The sequence below is a fragment of the Apodemus sylvaticus genome, chromosome 3 (genome assembly GCF_947179515.1).
Source record: "Apodemus sylvaticus chromosome 3, mApoSyl1.1, whole genome shotgun sequence".
Classification (NCBI taxonomy): domain Eukaryota; kingdom Metazoa; phylum Chordata; class Mammalia; order Rodentia; family Muridae; genus Apodemus; species Apodemus sylvaticus.
In genome coordinates this window covers 162496758-162514118 of record NC_067474.1, presented here as the reverse complement: position 1 = coordinate 162514118, position 17361 = coordinate 162496758, and the positions used below count along the sequence as shown (strand labels likewise).

At 38.3% G+C, this 17361-nt stretch overlaps 1 protein-coding gene and 1 pseudogene across 8 annotated transcripts in view; both read left to right on the top strand.

The window, feature by feature from the left end:
• Nucleotides 1-17361, top strand: part of LOC127681612 (zinc finger protein 420-like) — a 662660-nt gene that overhangs the window by 463522 nt on the left and 181777 nt on the right. The window lies entirely within an intron of this gene.
• Nucleotides 6707-17361, top strand: part of LOC127681634 (zinc finger protein 501-like) — a 77431-nt pseudogene continuing 66776 nt past the window's right edge.

Genomic DNA, 17361 nt, shown 5'->3' with positions numbered 1-17361 from the left:
TGTCTCAAATTGAGACCTGTTTTTTTGTTTGTTTGTTTGTTTTTTGTTTGTTTTGTTTTGTCTAAAATTACATCTATGGCCTTCTACTCAGGTTTCTCATAGCTAAATAGGATCTCAAACTTCCTGACAATTGTAAGACATGCACCACAGAATAGTGAGTGTGGCAACAAAAAATGCATCTCTGTCATACACCTGCTTTACCCCTGCCAGTTTCTCTGAATGGGCAGGTTCCAGAACAGACTCTTCACAGGTGACTCTCTAGGAAGGCCCACACAGCAACTGTAACTTGCAGAAATTTTTGAGTATCTCAAATCCTTAGGTCTAATTTCCCCCAGGACTTCCTGACCATGAGGACAGCCAAGACACACAGAGTGATGGGATTTCCTGTCACTATTGCCTGGTTCCTTGGGACAACTCCTTCTGGAGGCACCCAATATACTGCAGCTTCCTGTTACCTGTTTCTTCAGAACCCACCTGCTTAGGACTCTTTTAATGAATTAACTTCCCAGTACCTCTCATCTGGGTTTGTTTGTTTGTTGTTTGATTGATTGTTTTTCCTTGCTTGCTTGCTTACTTCATTGCTTGTTTTCTTGTTTTCCTAAATGCATCTAATCAGGCAGGAATGACCTCCCCCCCAACTAAGGTTCCACTCCCCCAACTCTTTTACAGCCCAACTTCCACACAACTACAGCAGTGGGCACAGCTCCCCCACAAGCTTGCTGCCATTTCAGACCAGAAGGACAATGCACCTGGGTTCTGACCCATTCAGATTCAAGTTATGTTGCAGAAATTCTCACATTGAGATACCAACCTCCTGGGCTAAGATAGGACACCTACACAAACAGGAATATACCTGCCCCAGTTTACTGAATACTGAGATTAGGCCAGCAGCATTTGCTTATTTTATGTCTATAGAGTCATGCAATGTAATCACAGTTTGGATATCTAGACAACATAATTTATATTCTAGAAAACATTATTTCACTGTCCATTTACACTAACACAATACTAACATCCTAAGAACTAGAAACATTCATAAAATGTATTTTTATCTGGAGAGGGCAAAAGGAACCTGTGGTCAAAGATAACCACTAGGGAAAACAGGAATGTAAAACTACAAGGTTTTCTCTTAAATGGAAGAGAAGTACACTCTTTTCTGACAAGAAATGGGGGAATGGAAGTAGTAAATAGTTTAGTGACATATGGCATATATAGTGCCAGGACACACATGAAAAGTCCCAGACTATTTATCCAAGACTCTTCCTCCCTAGAGCATTATTTTTCAGTTAATAGAATACAAGCTTAGGAGAGATGTCAGAAGCACTTTATAGTTTAGTGACTTCTACACTGTGTGTTTGATCCTCCTCAATGGCTTCAGTCCATGGAAACTGTATGCCCTCACAGTAAAAAAAAAAAAAAATTTCAGGGAAAATATAATGGTTTCATGTATGTGAAAGACATAACCATTAAAATTTTCTCGTCCCAGAAGAAAATGAAGATCATAGAAAATAAGTCCTTTAGAAAACATATAGATAACAGAACTATTGAATGTTTTGAATGAAAATGGGATTTTTCAAAAATGTTGGACAGTACACTGACCTGTGGACTATTTACCAGAGAAGAATTCATTCTTTTGCTTTGTTATGCTGGTTAAGCTTACAAATTCCTAAACAGATTACAAGCCCAAAAGTAAATATATGACTTACATACTGCTATATTTAGAAATAGTGGCTATGCATTTAAATTGTTCTGTTTACACAATACTTTGCCACTCACAATGTCAGCAAACCTTCTTGATTACAAATCCTAAGGAATACAATCTCACAAAGAGAAACTTCATTGACCAATCATCAAAGAAATTAACAATGAAATATTTGGTAGAAGAATAGATAAAGCATATATCTACATAATGAAGAGTATTATTTATGAATCTTGGTTTTCAGTTCAGTAAGAAGAAATTCTACAGAACTAAACTGATAAAATAATATAGATGGATATTGGAACCTGTTGCAACTTAGGGTGTGGTTCTGCCCCTGGCACAAAACTTTAATCACTATGACTGGAATACAAGCAAGCCCTTGGTATTCACTTTAATCCTAAAGGACAAAAGTGCAGTTACTAAGTAAAAAGAGGCACCCATGTTTGAAAGTGTTATCTAATTGAATAGCAGAAAATGTGAAATGTCACAGAAAGATCTGACAGAACAGAATATGCAAACTCTCCTGAATTGAGAGAGGAAAGGGAAGCTATTTAAGGGAGAGAAAGTCTGAACAGGAAGAAGAGAATAGTAAAGGAATACAATAGAGTGCATGGGCAGCAGTACAGTACAGCTGAGAGAGCAGGGCAACAGAGAGGGAGAAGAAAACTGTTTTACTGGGAGAGATTTTATATTGTCAGACTGAAGAGAAGCCATGACAGTCACAGTTACAGACACAATGAGCAAGAGAAAGAGAACACCCAGAAGGTTTTTTTTTTTTTTTTTTGCTTTTTCATAAGTGAAACTTTTTTAAAGAATAATTTACATCTAGATAAAATAAAAAATCCAAATTTTTGAAACTTTACTAAGGCTTTAAAACATTTTGAACTGAAAAACATACACATTTGACACAGAAATATTGTAATATGGATCAACTCCAACTTGATTTGAAAATATGTGAATCAAACTACAGTTTTAGATGTTAGTAATTCACATTTAAGCAAGTTAGTGCCTTGCTGAATTCAGCCTTTGTAAAAAAGAGGCTTAGTGCATATTTTAATGTTACATTGTAACAGTGTACCAATTACTGATAGTTCACCTTATTAAATAAAATGTTCTAGAAAGTTGATAAATAATAGCTAACCTCCTATGACATGTAAAATTCCCAATGCTAACAGTTACATTGTGTAACATAACACTTTCTATAGATTTCTATCCTATCTTAAAATTTTAAAAGCAATCAATGTAATGATTGTATCCACAACAATTTATCAGAGGAAGATCAAACTTTATTGAAACAGTTTGCATGCAAAATATATTGCAGTAAAAACAAACAAACAAAAAACAACCAACATAAAATCGAATCTGTTGTTGCTAGTATGTACAAAGAATTAGTACATAATAGATTTATATTAGTACATAATAGAATTAGTACATATAAGATTAGTACAGTTAATTTAAGGCCAAGCAGAGCATTTCAGTGTCTCAGAGAAGAACCAGATTGTAAGAGTCAGCTGGGAGAGGAGTTGGAGCTGCAATAGCAGAGCAGCACCAGCCAGTTAAGAGCTGAGAATGAACAAAAAAGGGAGAGCTTATTCAGCAGGAAATTTCACAGACAGAAAACACTCTAGGTCTAGATAAGACTGTACACAGGCTAGAGTCTTCAGTCCTGGGCCTAGATAAATGGACAGAGGCAGTAAGCCTCCCAGACAATAATTACAATTGGAAAATAAAGTTACTTTACAGCCCTGTGGAAAATCGAACACTGCTCAGTATAAAAGCTTTCTAGAATGTAAGAAGAGAAGAAACATACCTCAGAATACTAAGGAAAAGAGACTCAACCAAACAGTAGAGAAAAGATCAACAGTAATTCTTCTCCTGTAATCAGGAATAATTCAACACAGTGCATCAGTGAGAACACAACTGAAGGACTAAATATCATTTAGACTAGACAGAATATGTGATTCAGAAAGCAAATCCCATTGCTAGAGAAAACAACTCAGCTTGGATCATAATAAATAAATCAATAAATATCCTGGATGGAGTCTATGGTGGTAGCATTCACAGTGGCAAAAACTGCTATGCAAACCGGGGCAGGAGGCAGAGTTATTAAAGGCCATAGCCAGATTTGTATCTTGTGTGCTACAATCATATGTGAGGTAAGGCATGCCCACTAGTATCCTGGTGGCAAGATGCTCTGTGGGTAACAGAAGATTTTGTTGTTCTAGATGAGCCCAGCTAGCTCCTCAGGGGGAAGAAAAACACAGATTAAATTGATAATCTGGCCAATAAGGAAAGTCACAGGCCCTAGGAGGGAAAACACTACTGATACTTGCTTCATCTATAAAGAGCCCTTGTCACACCCATTGCCTGATCCTGATTTCAGTCTGGCTAAAAGAAACTTTGTTTTCAATGGGCAGCTGCTAATTCAGAGCCTCAAAATTAATCAAATGTTGAACTCAACTGACTGCTAACTGCACTGCCTGCCGTGGGAAATACTCATCACATTTAATAATATTTTCAGTAAAATTTTCCAGCATCATAGATGTAATAGAATCTGGCAAAACCAAATTCATGTCCTTTTTCTACTGACAAGTGAGCCCCACTTGACCCTTAGTTCAATCCTTCTAACATACCTGGATCCCTGAGACTCCTTGGCCTTTTCCATTCAGGGCTCTTACCTTCGATTTATAGTTATACAGTTTTGTTGCATATAGAGACCTGAAAATGGAAAAATAATGATCAGAAAGAACCTGGAACGTTTCATGAGACAAAGATGAAAGATGCCGACACTAGGAAAAAGGATATACAGGAAGAAAAGAAAAGGTATTATGAAATGTCTCTTTTTATCTGAGGATTTCAGATTACCCTAGAAATGTGACAGTCAGTCACATAACTAACACAGGTCCAGAGTCTTTTTCCCAGCAACTCAGAAGAGGAGCAAGGAAGAATGTAAAAACATATTATGACACACTGAATACAGATGGTTGAACTTCTCCAACAAGAGGTTTGTAAAGAATGCCCTGAGTGCAGGGTCTAAACATTCCCATACAAGCAGGAAGTCCATAATGCAGAACTCAACAACCCATGAATGTATTATGACACATTGAATACAGATGGTTGAACTTCTTCAACAAGAGGTTTGTAAAGAATGCCCTGAGTGCAGGGTCTAAACATTCCCACACCTGCAGGAAGTCCATAATGCAGAACTCAACAACCCATGAATGTGCAAGGGCAGAGTGCTTTTCATGAACCAAGGAGACATTTTTCTTAAGTAAGTGAGCAATCATAATTATTTCAAAGGTGAAGTCTAATTTTGTCTTAATATATACTCAGTTTTATATCTGTAAAAACATGTTGGCCTGATACTATCCTCTCACAGGATGCAGTGATTCTTGGAAGGATTCAAGGAAATTCAGTAGGAATGGCTAACTGGAGAGTCTATTAACATCTCAGGAAGTTTGAGATCCTGTGAACTGGGTTTATGGTGATATTTTAATTAATGTAATAGTTGCCAGAATATTTTTCTAAAATAACCTCGTAGATCCTTGGCCATATATAGAGTTTGTTTACCAGGAGGGTTTTCTGTGCAAAAGCCTTTATAAAGCTCCCCAAATTCAAATTCCTTCATGCTTTCTTAACTGCCCTGGTCATCCATTTGCCATTTCAATTCCCTTTCTCCCAGGAACGAACTGAATAGCCATCCCAAAACTTTTTGTCGCATGGGGGACCAGTGCCGATTTCATTGAATTACAAAATTTTCGATACAAAGCACCATCATATGGCTGTAAATATTAACATTAACCAAGTAAAGTTCTACTCTCCATTAATTTAACACTGAGGTATATGCAGTCTTTAGTGTAAATACAGCATTCAGAAAAGTGTCTTCATAGGCTTAGTTATTAATATTACACTTTAGCTTTGAATGAAAAATGAAGACAGGTATGGCAGCAAGGTATGGCTGAGGAAAAGATATGTAGTAGGTTCTGGTAACCCTGAGTGCTGCCAGAGAATAACCAGTTCCACCATGCGGGCAAGCTTTATAAATTTTACTTCCTGACCAAGAGAAGGACTTTGTTCACATACTACAGGTGGTTTTATAGACCATTGTAGTTTCCTATGAGGCTTTATTATTTTCCTAAGACATGTAACCTGCAGCATTGTAAGAAGAGACCTGGTTCTTGGCCTGGTGGTGAGGTTAATTTTTGGCATTTTAGTTTGAGGGAGAAAGCATTCAGAGTTAACTAGTTGGGTCCAAAATGAACCACGCCTCCAGATGGGGGGAGGGCGGGACATGTGAAATTGAAAGTGAGCCTGTAGTTAGAGGGGCAGGCCAGGAGATAACCAGGAGAAAAGAAACCACTTAACCAGCTATGTCTTCATTGATATGTTAACAGGCTCTTCAGTTAGCCCTGCCTCCTGAATGTCTTTGAATCCTTCCTTGGTTCTGCACAGCTTGCTGTGAGATGCTGATAGCAGGCCAAGTTATTTTTATGAGTAGGAAACTTACTATGGATTAAGAACAAATTAGACAGCACCTGTGAAATAATCATGATTGCTCACTTCCTTCAGAAAAATGTCTCCTTGGTTCATGAGAAGCACTCTGCCCTTGCACAATCATGGTTTGCTGAGTTCTTGCAGGTGTGGAATGCTTCGACCCCTGCGCTCAGGGATTTTTTCCCAGAGAGCTTATGTTGGAGAAGTTCAACAGTCTGGATTCCGTGTGTCACGGTATTTTTCTTACATTCTTCCTTGTTCCTCCTCCATGTTGCTGGGAAAAGGACTCTGTATGTGTGTTAACTGTGTGATTCATTCTTATATCACATAGGAAATCCTTAGATTGAAAGAGACATTTTCATATCATCTCTTTCCTTCATGGTTATCCTTTTGTCTGCTGTTGGTATCTTTTATTTTTGTACACTGAAAAGTTCCAGGTTCTTTCTGAAGAATATTTTCCCATTTTCAGGTCTCCACATACCCAGCCAGATCTTCATAACTATAAATCAATACTAAGAGCCCTGGATGATAAAGACCAAGGAGACTCTAACAAAGGTTCCAGGTATGTTAGAAGGAGTGAACAAGCGGTGGGGTGGGGCTAACCTGTCAGTTGAAATAGCACATGAGTTTGGTTTTTCCAGATGCTATTTCATTAATGATTCTGGAAGATTTCATTGAGAATAATATTAGATGTGACAATAAGGATTTCACATGGTAGGCAGTGCAGTCAGCAGTCAATTGATGTTAATATTTAATTAGTTTTGAGGCTCTGAATTAGCAGATGCCCATTGAAAACAAAGTTTCTTTTAGACAGACTGAAATCATCAGAGTGTGGCAATGGCCATTTACACATGAAGCCAGCATCAGTTTTTTTTGTTTTGTTTTGCTTTGTTTTTTTGAGACAGGGTTTCTCTGTGTAGCCCTGGCTGTCCTGGAACTCACTCTGTAGACCAGGCTGGTCTCGAACTCAGATATCCGCCTGCCTCTGCCTCCCAGAGTGCTGGGATTACAGGAGTGCGCCACCACCGCCTGGCAGCACACTCATAATGTTGTTCCTCTTATGTTGCTGCAAACCCCTTCAGCTCCTTGGGTCCTTTCTCTAGCTCCCCCATTGGGGACATTGTGCTCACTTCAATGGCTGGCTGAGAGTGTCCCCTCTGTATTTGTCATACACTAGCAGAGCCTCCCAGGTGACAGCAATATCCATCTCTGGTCATCAAGCACTTGTGGGCATCCACTGTAGTGTCTGGCTTTTGTAGCTGTATATGGATTGATCCCTAGGTGAGGCTGGCTCTGGTTGATCTTTCCCTCAGACTCGGCTCTACACTTTGTATCTCCTCCTGTGGATATTTTGTTACCCCTTCTAAGAAGTGACAGAATATCCATACTTTGTTCTTCCTTCTTCTTGAGCTTCATTTGATATGTGAAGTGTGTCTTGGGTATTCCAAGCTTCTGGGCTAATATCCACTCATCAGTGAGTGCATACCATGTGTATTCTTTTGTGATTCAGTTACCTCACTCAGGATGATATTTTCTAGTTCCACCCATTTGCCTGAGAATTTCATGAATTCACTGTTTTTAATAGCTGAGTAGTAGTTCATTGTGTAAATGTACCACATTTTCTGTATCCATTCCTCTGTTGAGGGACATCTGGGTTCTTTCCAGACTCTGGCTATTATAGGGCTACTATGAAAATAGTGGAGCATGTGTCCTTATTACATGCTGGGGAATCCTCTGGGTATATGCCCAGGAGTGGTATAGTAGGGTCCTCTGGTAGTATTATACCCAGTTTTCTGAGGAACTACCAAACTGCTTTCCAGAGTGGTTGTACTAGCTTGCAATCCCACCGGCAGTGAAAGAGTGTTCCTCTTTCTCCACACACTATCCAGTATTTGCTATCCCCTGCGTTTTTTGATCTTGGCTACCCTGACTGGTGTGAGGTAAAATCTTGGGGTTGTTTTGATTTGCAATTCCCTGATGACTAAGGATGTTGAATATTTCTCTAGGTACTTCTCAGCCATTCGATATTCCTCAGTTGAAAATTCTTTGTTTGGCTCTGTACCCCATTTTTAATAGGTTACTTGGTTCTCTGGAGTCTTAACTTCCTGAGTTTTTTGTATATATTGGATGTTAGCCCTCCATGGAATGTAGGGTTGGTAAAGTGATTCTTAACCCTTAACTGGCTGGTTCTACTCAGCTGTTCCAGCTCAAACTCCTCTCTCAGCTGACTCATTCTATCTGCTTCTTCTCTGAGACACTGAAATGTTCTGCTGAGCCTTAAATTAAGTGTACCGATCTTTTTAAATCTTCGGGGGCTTCTCTTTCTCTTGCTCGATCTCTTTACCTGTGACTAGCATGTTCTCTGTCCAATCAGACTACATAAAATCTCTCTGAATAAAACTGTTTCTCCCTCTTTGTTGCTCTGCTCTCTCAACTGTTCTGTACTGCTGCCCATGCACTCTACTGTATTCCTTTACTATTCTCTTCCTGTACCGTCTTTCTCTCCCTTAAGTAGCTTCCCCTTCCTCTCTCATCTCAGGACAGTTGCGCATATCCTGTTCTGTCAGATCTTTCTGTGACATTTCACATTTTCTGCCATTCAATTAGACAACACTTTAAAACATGGGTGCCACCTTCTTAGTAACTGTCCTTTTGTTCTTTGGGATTAAAGTGAATACTAAGGACATGCTTGTATTCCAACTATAGTGATTAAAATTGTGTGCCATGGGCTGAACCACACGCGAAGATGAAACAGGTTCAAATATCCCTACACAATATTTGGTTGCTTTAGTTCTACAGAATTTCTTTTTCCTGAACTGAAAACTAAGATTCACAAATAATACTCTTCATTATGTAGAAATCTGTTTCATCTATTCTGAATTCTACCAAGATTGTATTGTGATCCTCTTTCATGATTGGTCAATGAAATTCTGTTCTTTGTGAGATTGTCTTTCTTAGCATTTGTAATCTAGAAGGTTTGCTGGCATTGTGAGTGGCAAAGTATAGCTCAGATTGGTGTCCATTTCTTGTGTGGGATAGCGCTTCACTATGTTGTACATTAGGAATATTTCCTAGTTTTCTTGTATTCCTTCATTCTTCACAGGAAACGTCTTATTTTCTATGACCTCATGAAATATGTATTTCTTATTCCTTTGTGCATATTTCCATCAGTTTATTAGCTAAGTAGGTTTTTGACTAAAAAGCATGTCTCAATATATCACTGTGTTCAAATGTGCTTTATACACTGTCAATACTAGTAGCCACTTTTCTTGATTTAATATTACATTTGCCAGTTATTTTCTCTTAGGTTTGGAATATATTCCATGCTCTCCTGATTTTAATCTGTGGATAAATATTTAGCACTACTGTATGCTAATGTCACCTCTTTTGATGGTAAGGGATAGTACAAGACAACTGGAGAGAGGTACATTATTACAGCACTTAGATGTGAAAATAGGCAGATACAACTGTGAGTACAGTAATCCAGTCACTGAGAGACTTTCCTAGGGAATGCTAGGCTAGAATGCTGTGGTCTTCTAGTACTCAAGGGTTCCAGTGTCTGAACACTACACATTGCTATTTGAGTTTCTCAGCTGTAAAAAGATTGTGATAAACCAATATGAGCTTTCCAATTTGACTGGAAAGCTCAAAAGTTTGGAATTATGCCTATTCAGAATCAGGTGTGTATTTGAGGAAATATCAGTTCCAAGATTTAAAGTCAGAGCCCTCGTGTTCACGTTGATTTCATGATGGAAGTATGTAAAACCATGGGTTATTCTTGTCATTCTAGAATGAGCTCTTGTTCAGTCTCCATGAAATTGAAGGTGTACCTTTCCTGTTATACACATAGACAAAATAATTCCATGATACACATTCATTTTATATATTTACTTCTTTTTATTACCCACTTGTTGCTGTCTATAAATGCCCAGGGCATCAAGTTTTACATATTGAATTTTTTTAAAAAAAGATTTGTGTATTATATGTAAGTACACTGTAGCTATTTTCAGATACACCAGAAGAGGGCATCAGATCTAATTATGGATGGTTGTGAGCCACCCTGTGGTTGCTGGGATTTGAACTCAGGACCTTCAGCAGAGCAGTCAGTGCTCTTAACCACTGAGCAATCTCTATAGCCCCCATATTGTAAATTTTTGACAGCATTATATTTTTCCGTGCTGTCAAATTTCTGTTTTACAGAAATTCCTGTTCTCAGTAATTTTTTTATCACATGAATAAGGGATTATCTTCGTTTTTTTCATGCATACTAATGTTAGAATGTTTACAGAGAAACATTCTGATAGAGTATTTGCCTTACCTCATTAATTTGCTGTTGCAGATATTACAAATCTCCTAAAAATTATTTTAATCTGTGCTGTCTAAATCTCCTAGTACTTGCAATTATAGGTGAGTGACCATTGCACATGAAGTGCCCCAGAGTGATTGCACAGTTACCATCGCCTCATTCTCAGTCCCATCCCTTGTTATCTTGTTATTTATGTTTTCATCGTACCTGTGTGTGTCATGTATGTTCTGAGGCAGGTTTTGGGTGGGTATCCATGCTGTCATATGTTCATAATTCCATATTCCATAGTAAATGGCAGTATGGGTTCCCATAACTCCACTTCCTCCTCCTTTTAGAGCCTTGCCTTTTCCTCCACTGCTGGGTTTTTACTCAGAACTCTCTAAATCGGCTGTTTCCCTTCACAGACTATGTTTGTCTGACTTAGGCTGAAAGCAGCAACAATTGAAGTGCATTTCCAGTATTTCTCCATATAGCAGTATGTCAGTTACCAACTTGTCACTGCTACACTGGTAGTTACACATTGTCAGATAGTTTGGTATTACAGCACAAGGGTCAACATCTAGGGAGAGCCATTACGGACTCCTAACACCCATCTGCCTACAGCACTGTTTATAGCAGTTTGTAGACTAAACCAGCACATCCAAGATTATTTTAGACACTGAATGGTCTTCTGATTTCTCTGACTATTCTTTAGGAATGTATAAAACCAAATCGTATTGTCTCATTATTTTTCTATGGCTTAGTAAGAGTATTATCAGATATCTTATGTATTCTAGTGTGAAATACATGAAATACAATTCAATTCTAAGCATCCATCATGGTAGCCACTAGCCCAGTGTGCTTGAGCCTAGGCTCAGGAAGATAATTTCTCACAAATAACTCTGAGTAATAATGTCTCATGGCAGGTATGCATGTGCTCTCATTTTTTGCCTTGTGTCTGCTGATGTTAGAAATAGGCCTCAGATTATACTCATATTCCTTTCCACACTAAATATGTCATTACGTGCTCTCATGTATGTAGAAATGTTGACAAGATTCCTGGTACTATTTTGCTTTTAATGTATTTTTATGTGGTTTAGCATTGTTCATACTGTAGTTGTATTAATTTCACCTTTGTGTTTTTCAAACCCTGTTGTGAAATTTCAAGGAGAGGTCCAATATTTGAACCCGGGAGAAGAACAACAAAAAGAATGAGTGCTTCTCTGGTAAACACTTCACAGGTCAGTGTGCTGTCCACGTTTTTTTAAGAAATCTCTCTATCATTCAAACTATTCAAAAGTTTTAGCATCTACATGTGGTGATGTTAACTAAAGGTCTTATTTTTCTATTATCTTCATTTTCTTTTGGGATAATGGAAATTTAATGTTTAGGAATTTCACATATATTACTCCATTATATTTTCGCTAGATTTTGTACTGTGAGGAAATATAATTTCCATGGACTGAAGACCTGCAGGTCTGAAAGAGAATCTATTGTAAATGATTTTTTTTTTTTTTTTGGTTTTTTGGTTTTTTGGATTTGGTTTTTTTGAGGCAGGGTTTCTCTGTATAGCCCTGGCTGTCCAGGAACTCACTCTGTAGACCAGACTGGCCTTGAACTCAGAAATACTCCTGCCTCTGCCTCCCAGAGTGCTGGGATTACAGGCGTATGCCACCACCACCTGGAGTAAATGATTCTTAACGCTATTGATGGCTAATTTCTACATTAGATGAAGTTGTCTATTATATTAATGTGGAAGGAAAGTCACATGTGTCACATAAATAGCATTTCAGTTATGGTCTGGGTTCCAAACAAAAGCTTGTGATGTGGATATGGAAATATGTGGAGACTGATGACACTGAGGAATATATGGAAGAGAACAATTTTTAGAAGTATAAAATTATAGGAGCCGACTGTCTGGAATCCTAATCGTAAAAGCATTAACATCCTGGATGCATAGAAGATGACAGGAATATGTGTCTTTCTTTTGCTATAACACTGTTGTGTTTGTAAGCAGATGCAGATTGCATTACTTTTTTTTAAATTTTATAACATTTTTTTCATTTATATATTTATTTATTCTGCTCCAGATTTTATTCTCCCTCACCTCCCCATCCCCCCATGACTATTCTACATCCCAAACCTCCTTTCCACCCCCAGCTCCCATTCAATCAGACTATTAAACTCCCTAGAGCCTTTAGTCTCTTGAGGGTTAGGTGCACCTTGGCTGCCTGAACCCAGATCCAGTAGTCCTCTGTTTTATATGAGTTAGGAATCTCATATCAGCTGGTGCATGCTGCTAGTTTGGTGGCAGAGTGTTTGAGATCTCAGGGGTCCAGGTTAATTGAGACTGCCTGTCCTCCTACAGGATTGCCCTGCTCCTCAGCTTCATCCAGCCCTTCCATAATTCAACTACATAGGCCAGCAGCTTCTGTCCATTGGCTGGGTGCAAATATCTGCATTTGACACTTTCAGCTGCTTCTAGGGTCTTCTGGAATGCAGTCATGATATGTCCCTTTTTGTGAGTGCTCCATTGCCTCAGTAATAGTGTCAGGCCTTGGGACCTCTCCTAGAACTGGAACCCACTTTTGGCCTGTGGCTGGACCTTGTTTTCCTCAGGTTCCTCTCCAGTCCCATCCATGCATTTCTTTCAGACAGGAAAAAATATGGGTAAGAGTTTTGACTGTGGGATGGCAGTCCCCTCCCTCACTTGATGGCCTGTCTTTCAGGTTGGAGGTGGGATCTATATGTTCCCTCTCCCAACTGTTGAACATTTCATTTGACGTCCTAAGATTCTCTCACCTCCTGAGTCTCTGGTGCATTCTGGACGGTCTCCCTAACCTCCTACTTCTTGAGGTTGCTTTTTTGCTTTTTTTTTTCTATTGGCCTCGGGGCTTCTGTCTTTTTCCTCACCCTATACCAGATCCTCCTCTTGCACATTCACTGCCCCCCCCCCGCCCCTTTCCATCCGAGGTCCCTCCCTCCCCACTTGTGAAGGCTTTCTTGTCTCTCCCAAGTGGGACTGAGGGGTCCTCACTTGGGTCCTTCAGGTTGTTGACCTTTTTGAGTTCTGTGGACTGTGTGTGTGTACATGTGTGCGTGCACTTGTGCGTGTGTATTTGGAATTTTATGTGACACAATGATCATGGGTGTGTTTACACCTGAGATTTATTTGTCTCAAGAGAGATACTGCCCTGTGTGGTGCTCTATGGCAAGTTCTCAATGGGTTATTTCCCGTTCTCTTTTGGTTTATTTCTGGGTCTTCAATTATATTCCATTGTCCTGCCTGCCTGCCTGTCTCTGTACCAATACTATGTGATTTTTATCACTATTGCTTTGTAGTAGAGCTTGAGGTCAGAGATGTTAATTGCAACTGAAATTCTCATATTATTGAGAATAGTTTTTGCTATACTGGTTTTTGTTGTTGTTGTTGTTGTTGTTTTTCCAGATCAAATTGGGAATTGCTCTATATCTGTGAAAAATTGTGTTGAATTTTAATGAGTGTTGTGTTGATTTTGGTAACATTGCCATGTTTCCTTACCAGCTCAATGAATTCTTTGGTGGAATTTTGGAAATTTGGGGGTAACTTATGTATACTATCATATCATCTGCAAATAGTGATATCTTGACTTCTTACATTCCAATCTGCATCACTTTGGCATCCTTTTGTAGTCTAATTCCTCTGGCTAGAACTTCAAGTACTATGTTGAATAGATAGACAGACCATGTGCAGCCTTGTCTAGTTGCTGATTTTGGTTGAGTGCTTCAAGTTTTTCTCCATTTAGTTTGACGTTGACTATTGGTTTGCTGTATATTTCTTTTTCTATGTTTTATTATGAATTACTTAGCATTGAATTACTTATCTTTTATAGCAAGTAGGGGGGGTGTATTTTGTTAAAACCATTTTAAGCATCTAATGAGATGATCATTTTCAATCCATTCCTATCTGCATTACTTTGGCATCCTTTTGTAGTCTAATTCCTCTGACTAGAACTTCAAGTACTATGATGAATAGATAGACAGACCATACGCAGGCTTTTAATATGTTTTATTACGAGCATTGAATTACTTATCTTTTATAACAAGTAGGGGTGTTGTATTTTGTTAAAGCCATTTTAAGCATCTAATGAGATGATCATTTAATTTTTTTCTTGGAGTTTTTGATACACTGTATCATGTTGATGGATTTCTGTATATCAAACTATCCATGCATCCCTGGATAAAGCTTGCTTATTCTTGGTGAAAGATAATTTTAATTTGTTCTGGAGTCAGTTTGCTAGAATTTTAGCGAGTATTTTTGCAGTGATATTCGTAATGAAAATTAGTCTGTAGTTCTCTTTCCTTGTTGGGTCTTTGATTAATTTAAGTATCAGTGTAACTGTGGATTCTTAGAATGAATTAAATAGTGTTCCTTCTGATTCTATTTTGTGGATGAATTTGAAAACTATTGGTATTAGGTCTTCTTTAAAGGTCTGATAGAATTCTGCACTAAACCCATCTGAGCTTGGGCTTTATTTTAGTTGGGAGGCTTTTAATGATTACTTTTATTTCTTTTGGTGTTATGGGACTGTTTAGATTGTTTATCTGATCCTGATTTAACATTGGTACCTGTTATCTGTCTAAAAAATCATTATTTCATCTAAATTTCCAGTTTGTTAAATATAGACTTTTGTTATAGGATCTCATGGTTTTTTTTTTTTTTTTAATTTCCTTGGTTTCTATTGTTATGTATCCCTTTTCTGATTTTGTTAATTTGGTTACTGTCTCTATGCCCTCTGGCTAAGGGTTTATCTTTCTTGTTGATTTTCTCAAAGGACGAGCTACTGGTTTATTGATTACTTGTATAGTTTTCTTTGTTTCTACTTGGTTAATTTCGTCTCTGCATTTGTTTCCTGCCTTCTATTCCTCATGGGTGTGTTTGCTTCTTTGTCCTAGAGCCTTCACATATGCTGTTAAGCTGCTGGTGTCTGATCTCTCCAATTTCTTTAGGGAGGCACTCAGAGCTATGAGTTTCCTTTTAGCAATGTTTTTATTGTATCCAATATGTTTGGATATGTTGTTCCTTCATTTTTGTTAAATTCTAAAAAGTATTTAATTTCTTTCTGTATTTCTTCCCTGACCAAGTTATTATTGAGTAGAGAGTTTTTAACCTTCCATGTGTAGGTGAGCTTTCTGTTGTTCTGTTGTTATTCTTAGTCCATGATGATGTGATAGGATGCATGGGATTATTTCAATTTTTCCGTATCAGTTACCACTAGTTTTGTGTTTATAATATGTTCAATTTTGGAGAATGTACCATGAGGTGCTGAGAAGAATGTGTGTGTGTGTGTGTGTGTGTGTGTGTGTGTATAAGTATGAAATGTTCTATAAATATCTGTTAATTCCATTTGGTTCACACATTATGTTAATTTCACTGTGTCTCTGTTCAATTTGTTTCCATGGTCTGTTCATTGGTGAGAGTGTTGTACTGAAGTCTCCTACTCGTATTATATCAGGTTCAATGTGTGCTTTGAGATTTACTAGAGTTTCTTTTACAGATGTGGTTGCCCTTGCATTTGGGATATAGATGTTCAGAATTTTGAGTTCATCTTGGTAGGTTTTTCCATTGATGAGTATGAAGTGTTGTCATTCCTCCTCTTTTTCGATAACTTTTGATTGAATGTCAATTTTATTCAATATTGAAATGGCTACTCCAGATTGTTTCTTGGGACCATTTGCTTGGTTATTCTTTTTTTCCAATTTTTTCTCTTCTATTCTTTTTTTTTTTTTTTTTGTCAATTTGTATACATATATATTTCACATATTGTTAATAGGTCTTCTGTGAAGCACAAGATCAGAAACTCCTATAGAACAATGAGATAACCTTGTTTTGCCTACATATCAAAAGCTCTTATAAAGCCAGTCATAGATCCACCCACTCTAGGGGGGCAGCAGCAGGAGAAGCACAAGGTGAATGTCATCCTCAGCAATGCAGGGAACTTAAGCGTCATCATGGGTTATATGAGGCCCTCCTCCTGGCCTGCAGACAGGACTATATGGTCCCTATATAGGGCTGGGGTGGGGCTACAGGGCAGGCTCCCTTTTTTGTTTGTTTGTTTGTTTGGATTTGTTTTTGTCTAAGACAGGGTTTCTCTGTGTAGTCCTGGCTGTCCTGGAGCTCACTCTGTAGACCAGGATGGCCTTGAACTCCGAAGTCTGCCTGCCTCTGCCTCCTAGAGTGCTGGGATTACAGGCCTGTGCCACCACAGCCCGGCATAGGCTCTTCTCTTCTTTAGAAGGAAGCCTGGTTCATCTATTCTTTTTCCTTTTCCCTTATAATAATGTGTTCCATACGGAAAAACTGAAGGGATTTTGTTGATGCTTTCATTTTGCTTTACAATATTTCTTAAGTATATAATTGTTCATCTGCATGCTTTTACATACACTGAATGATACATTATGTCCATAGATCCCTGGATTCTGTACCAAACCCTTGAGACTGAAGTCACAGCAAGAGTTTTTAACTCTTAGTCAGTTTTTCCTACCCCTGGTTTATATTTCTTATGCCCATTTGTAATGGACATGTGTGTTATTGTTTTTTAAAAACAAAGTAAGATTTCTTTTTTTGAGACAGGGTTTCTCTGTGTAGCCCTGCCTGTCCTAGAACTCACTCTGTAGACCAGGCTGGCCTCGGACTCAGAAATCCACCTATCTCTGCCTCCCAAGTGCTGGAATGAAAGGCGCGCACCACCACTGCCCAGCACGAAGGAAGAATTAAAGGTAATAGTTATCTATGAAAGCTACTATTATGATACACAAATAAGGTTATATACCAAAGAAAGAAAGTAATGATAAAATTGCACAATTAAAAATTTCCATTATCGGCGGCGGCGGCGGCGGCGGC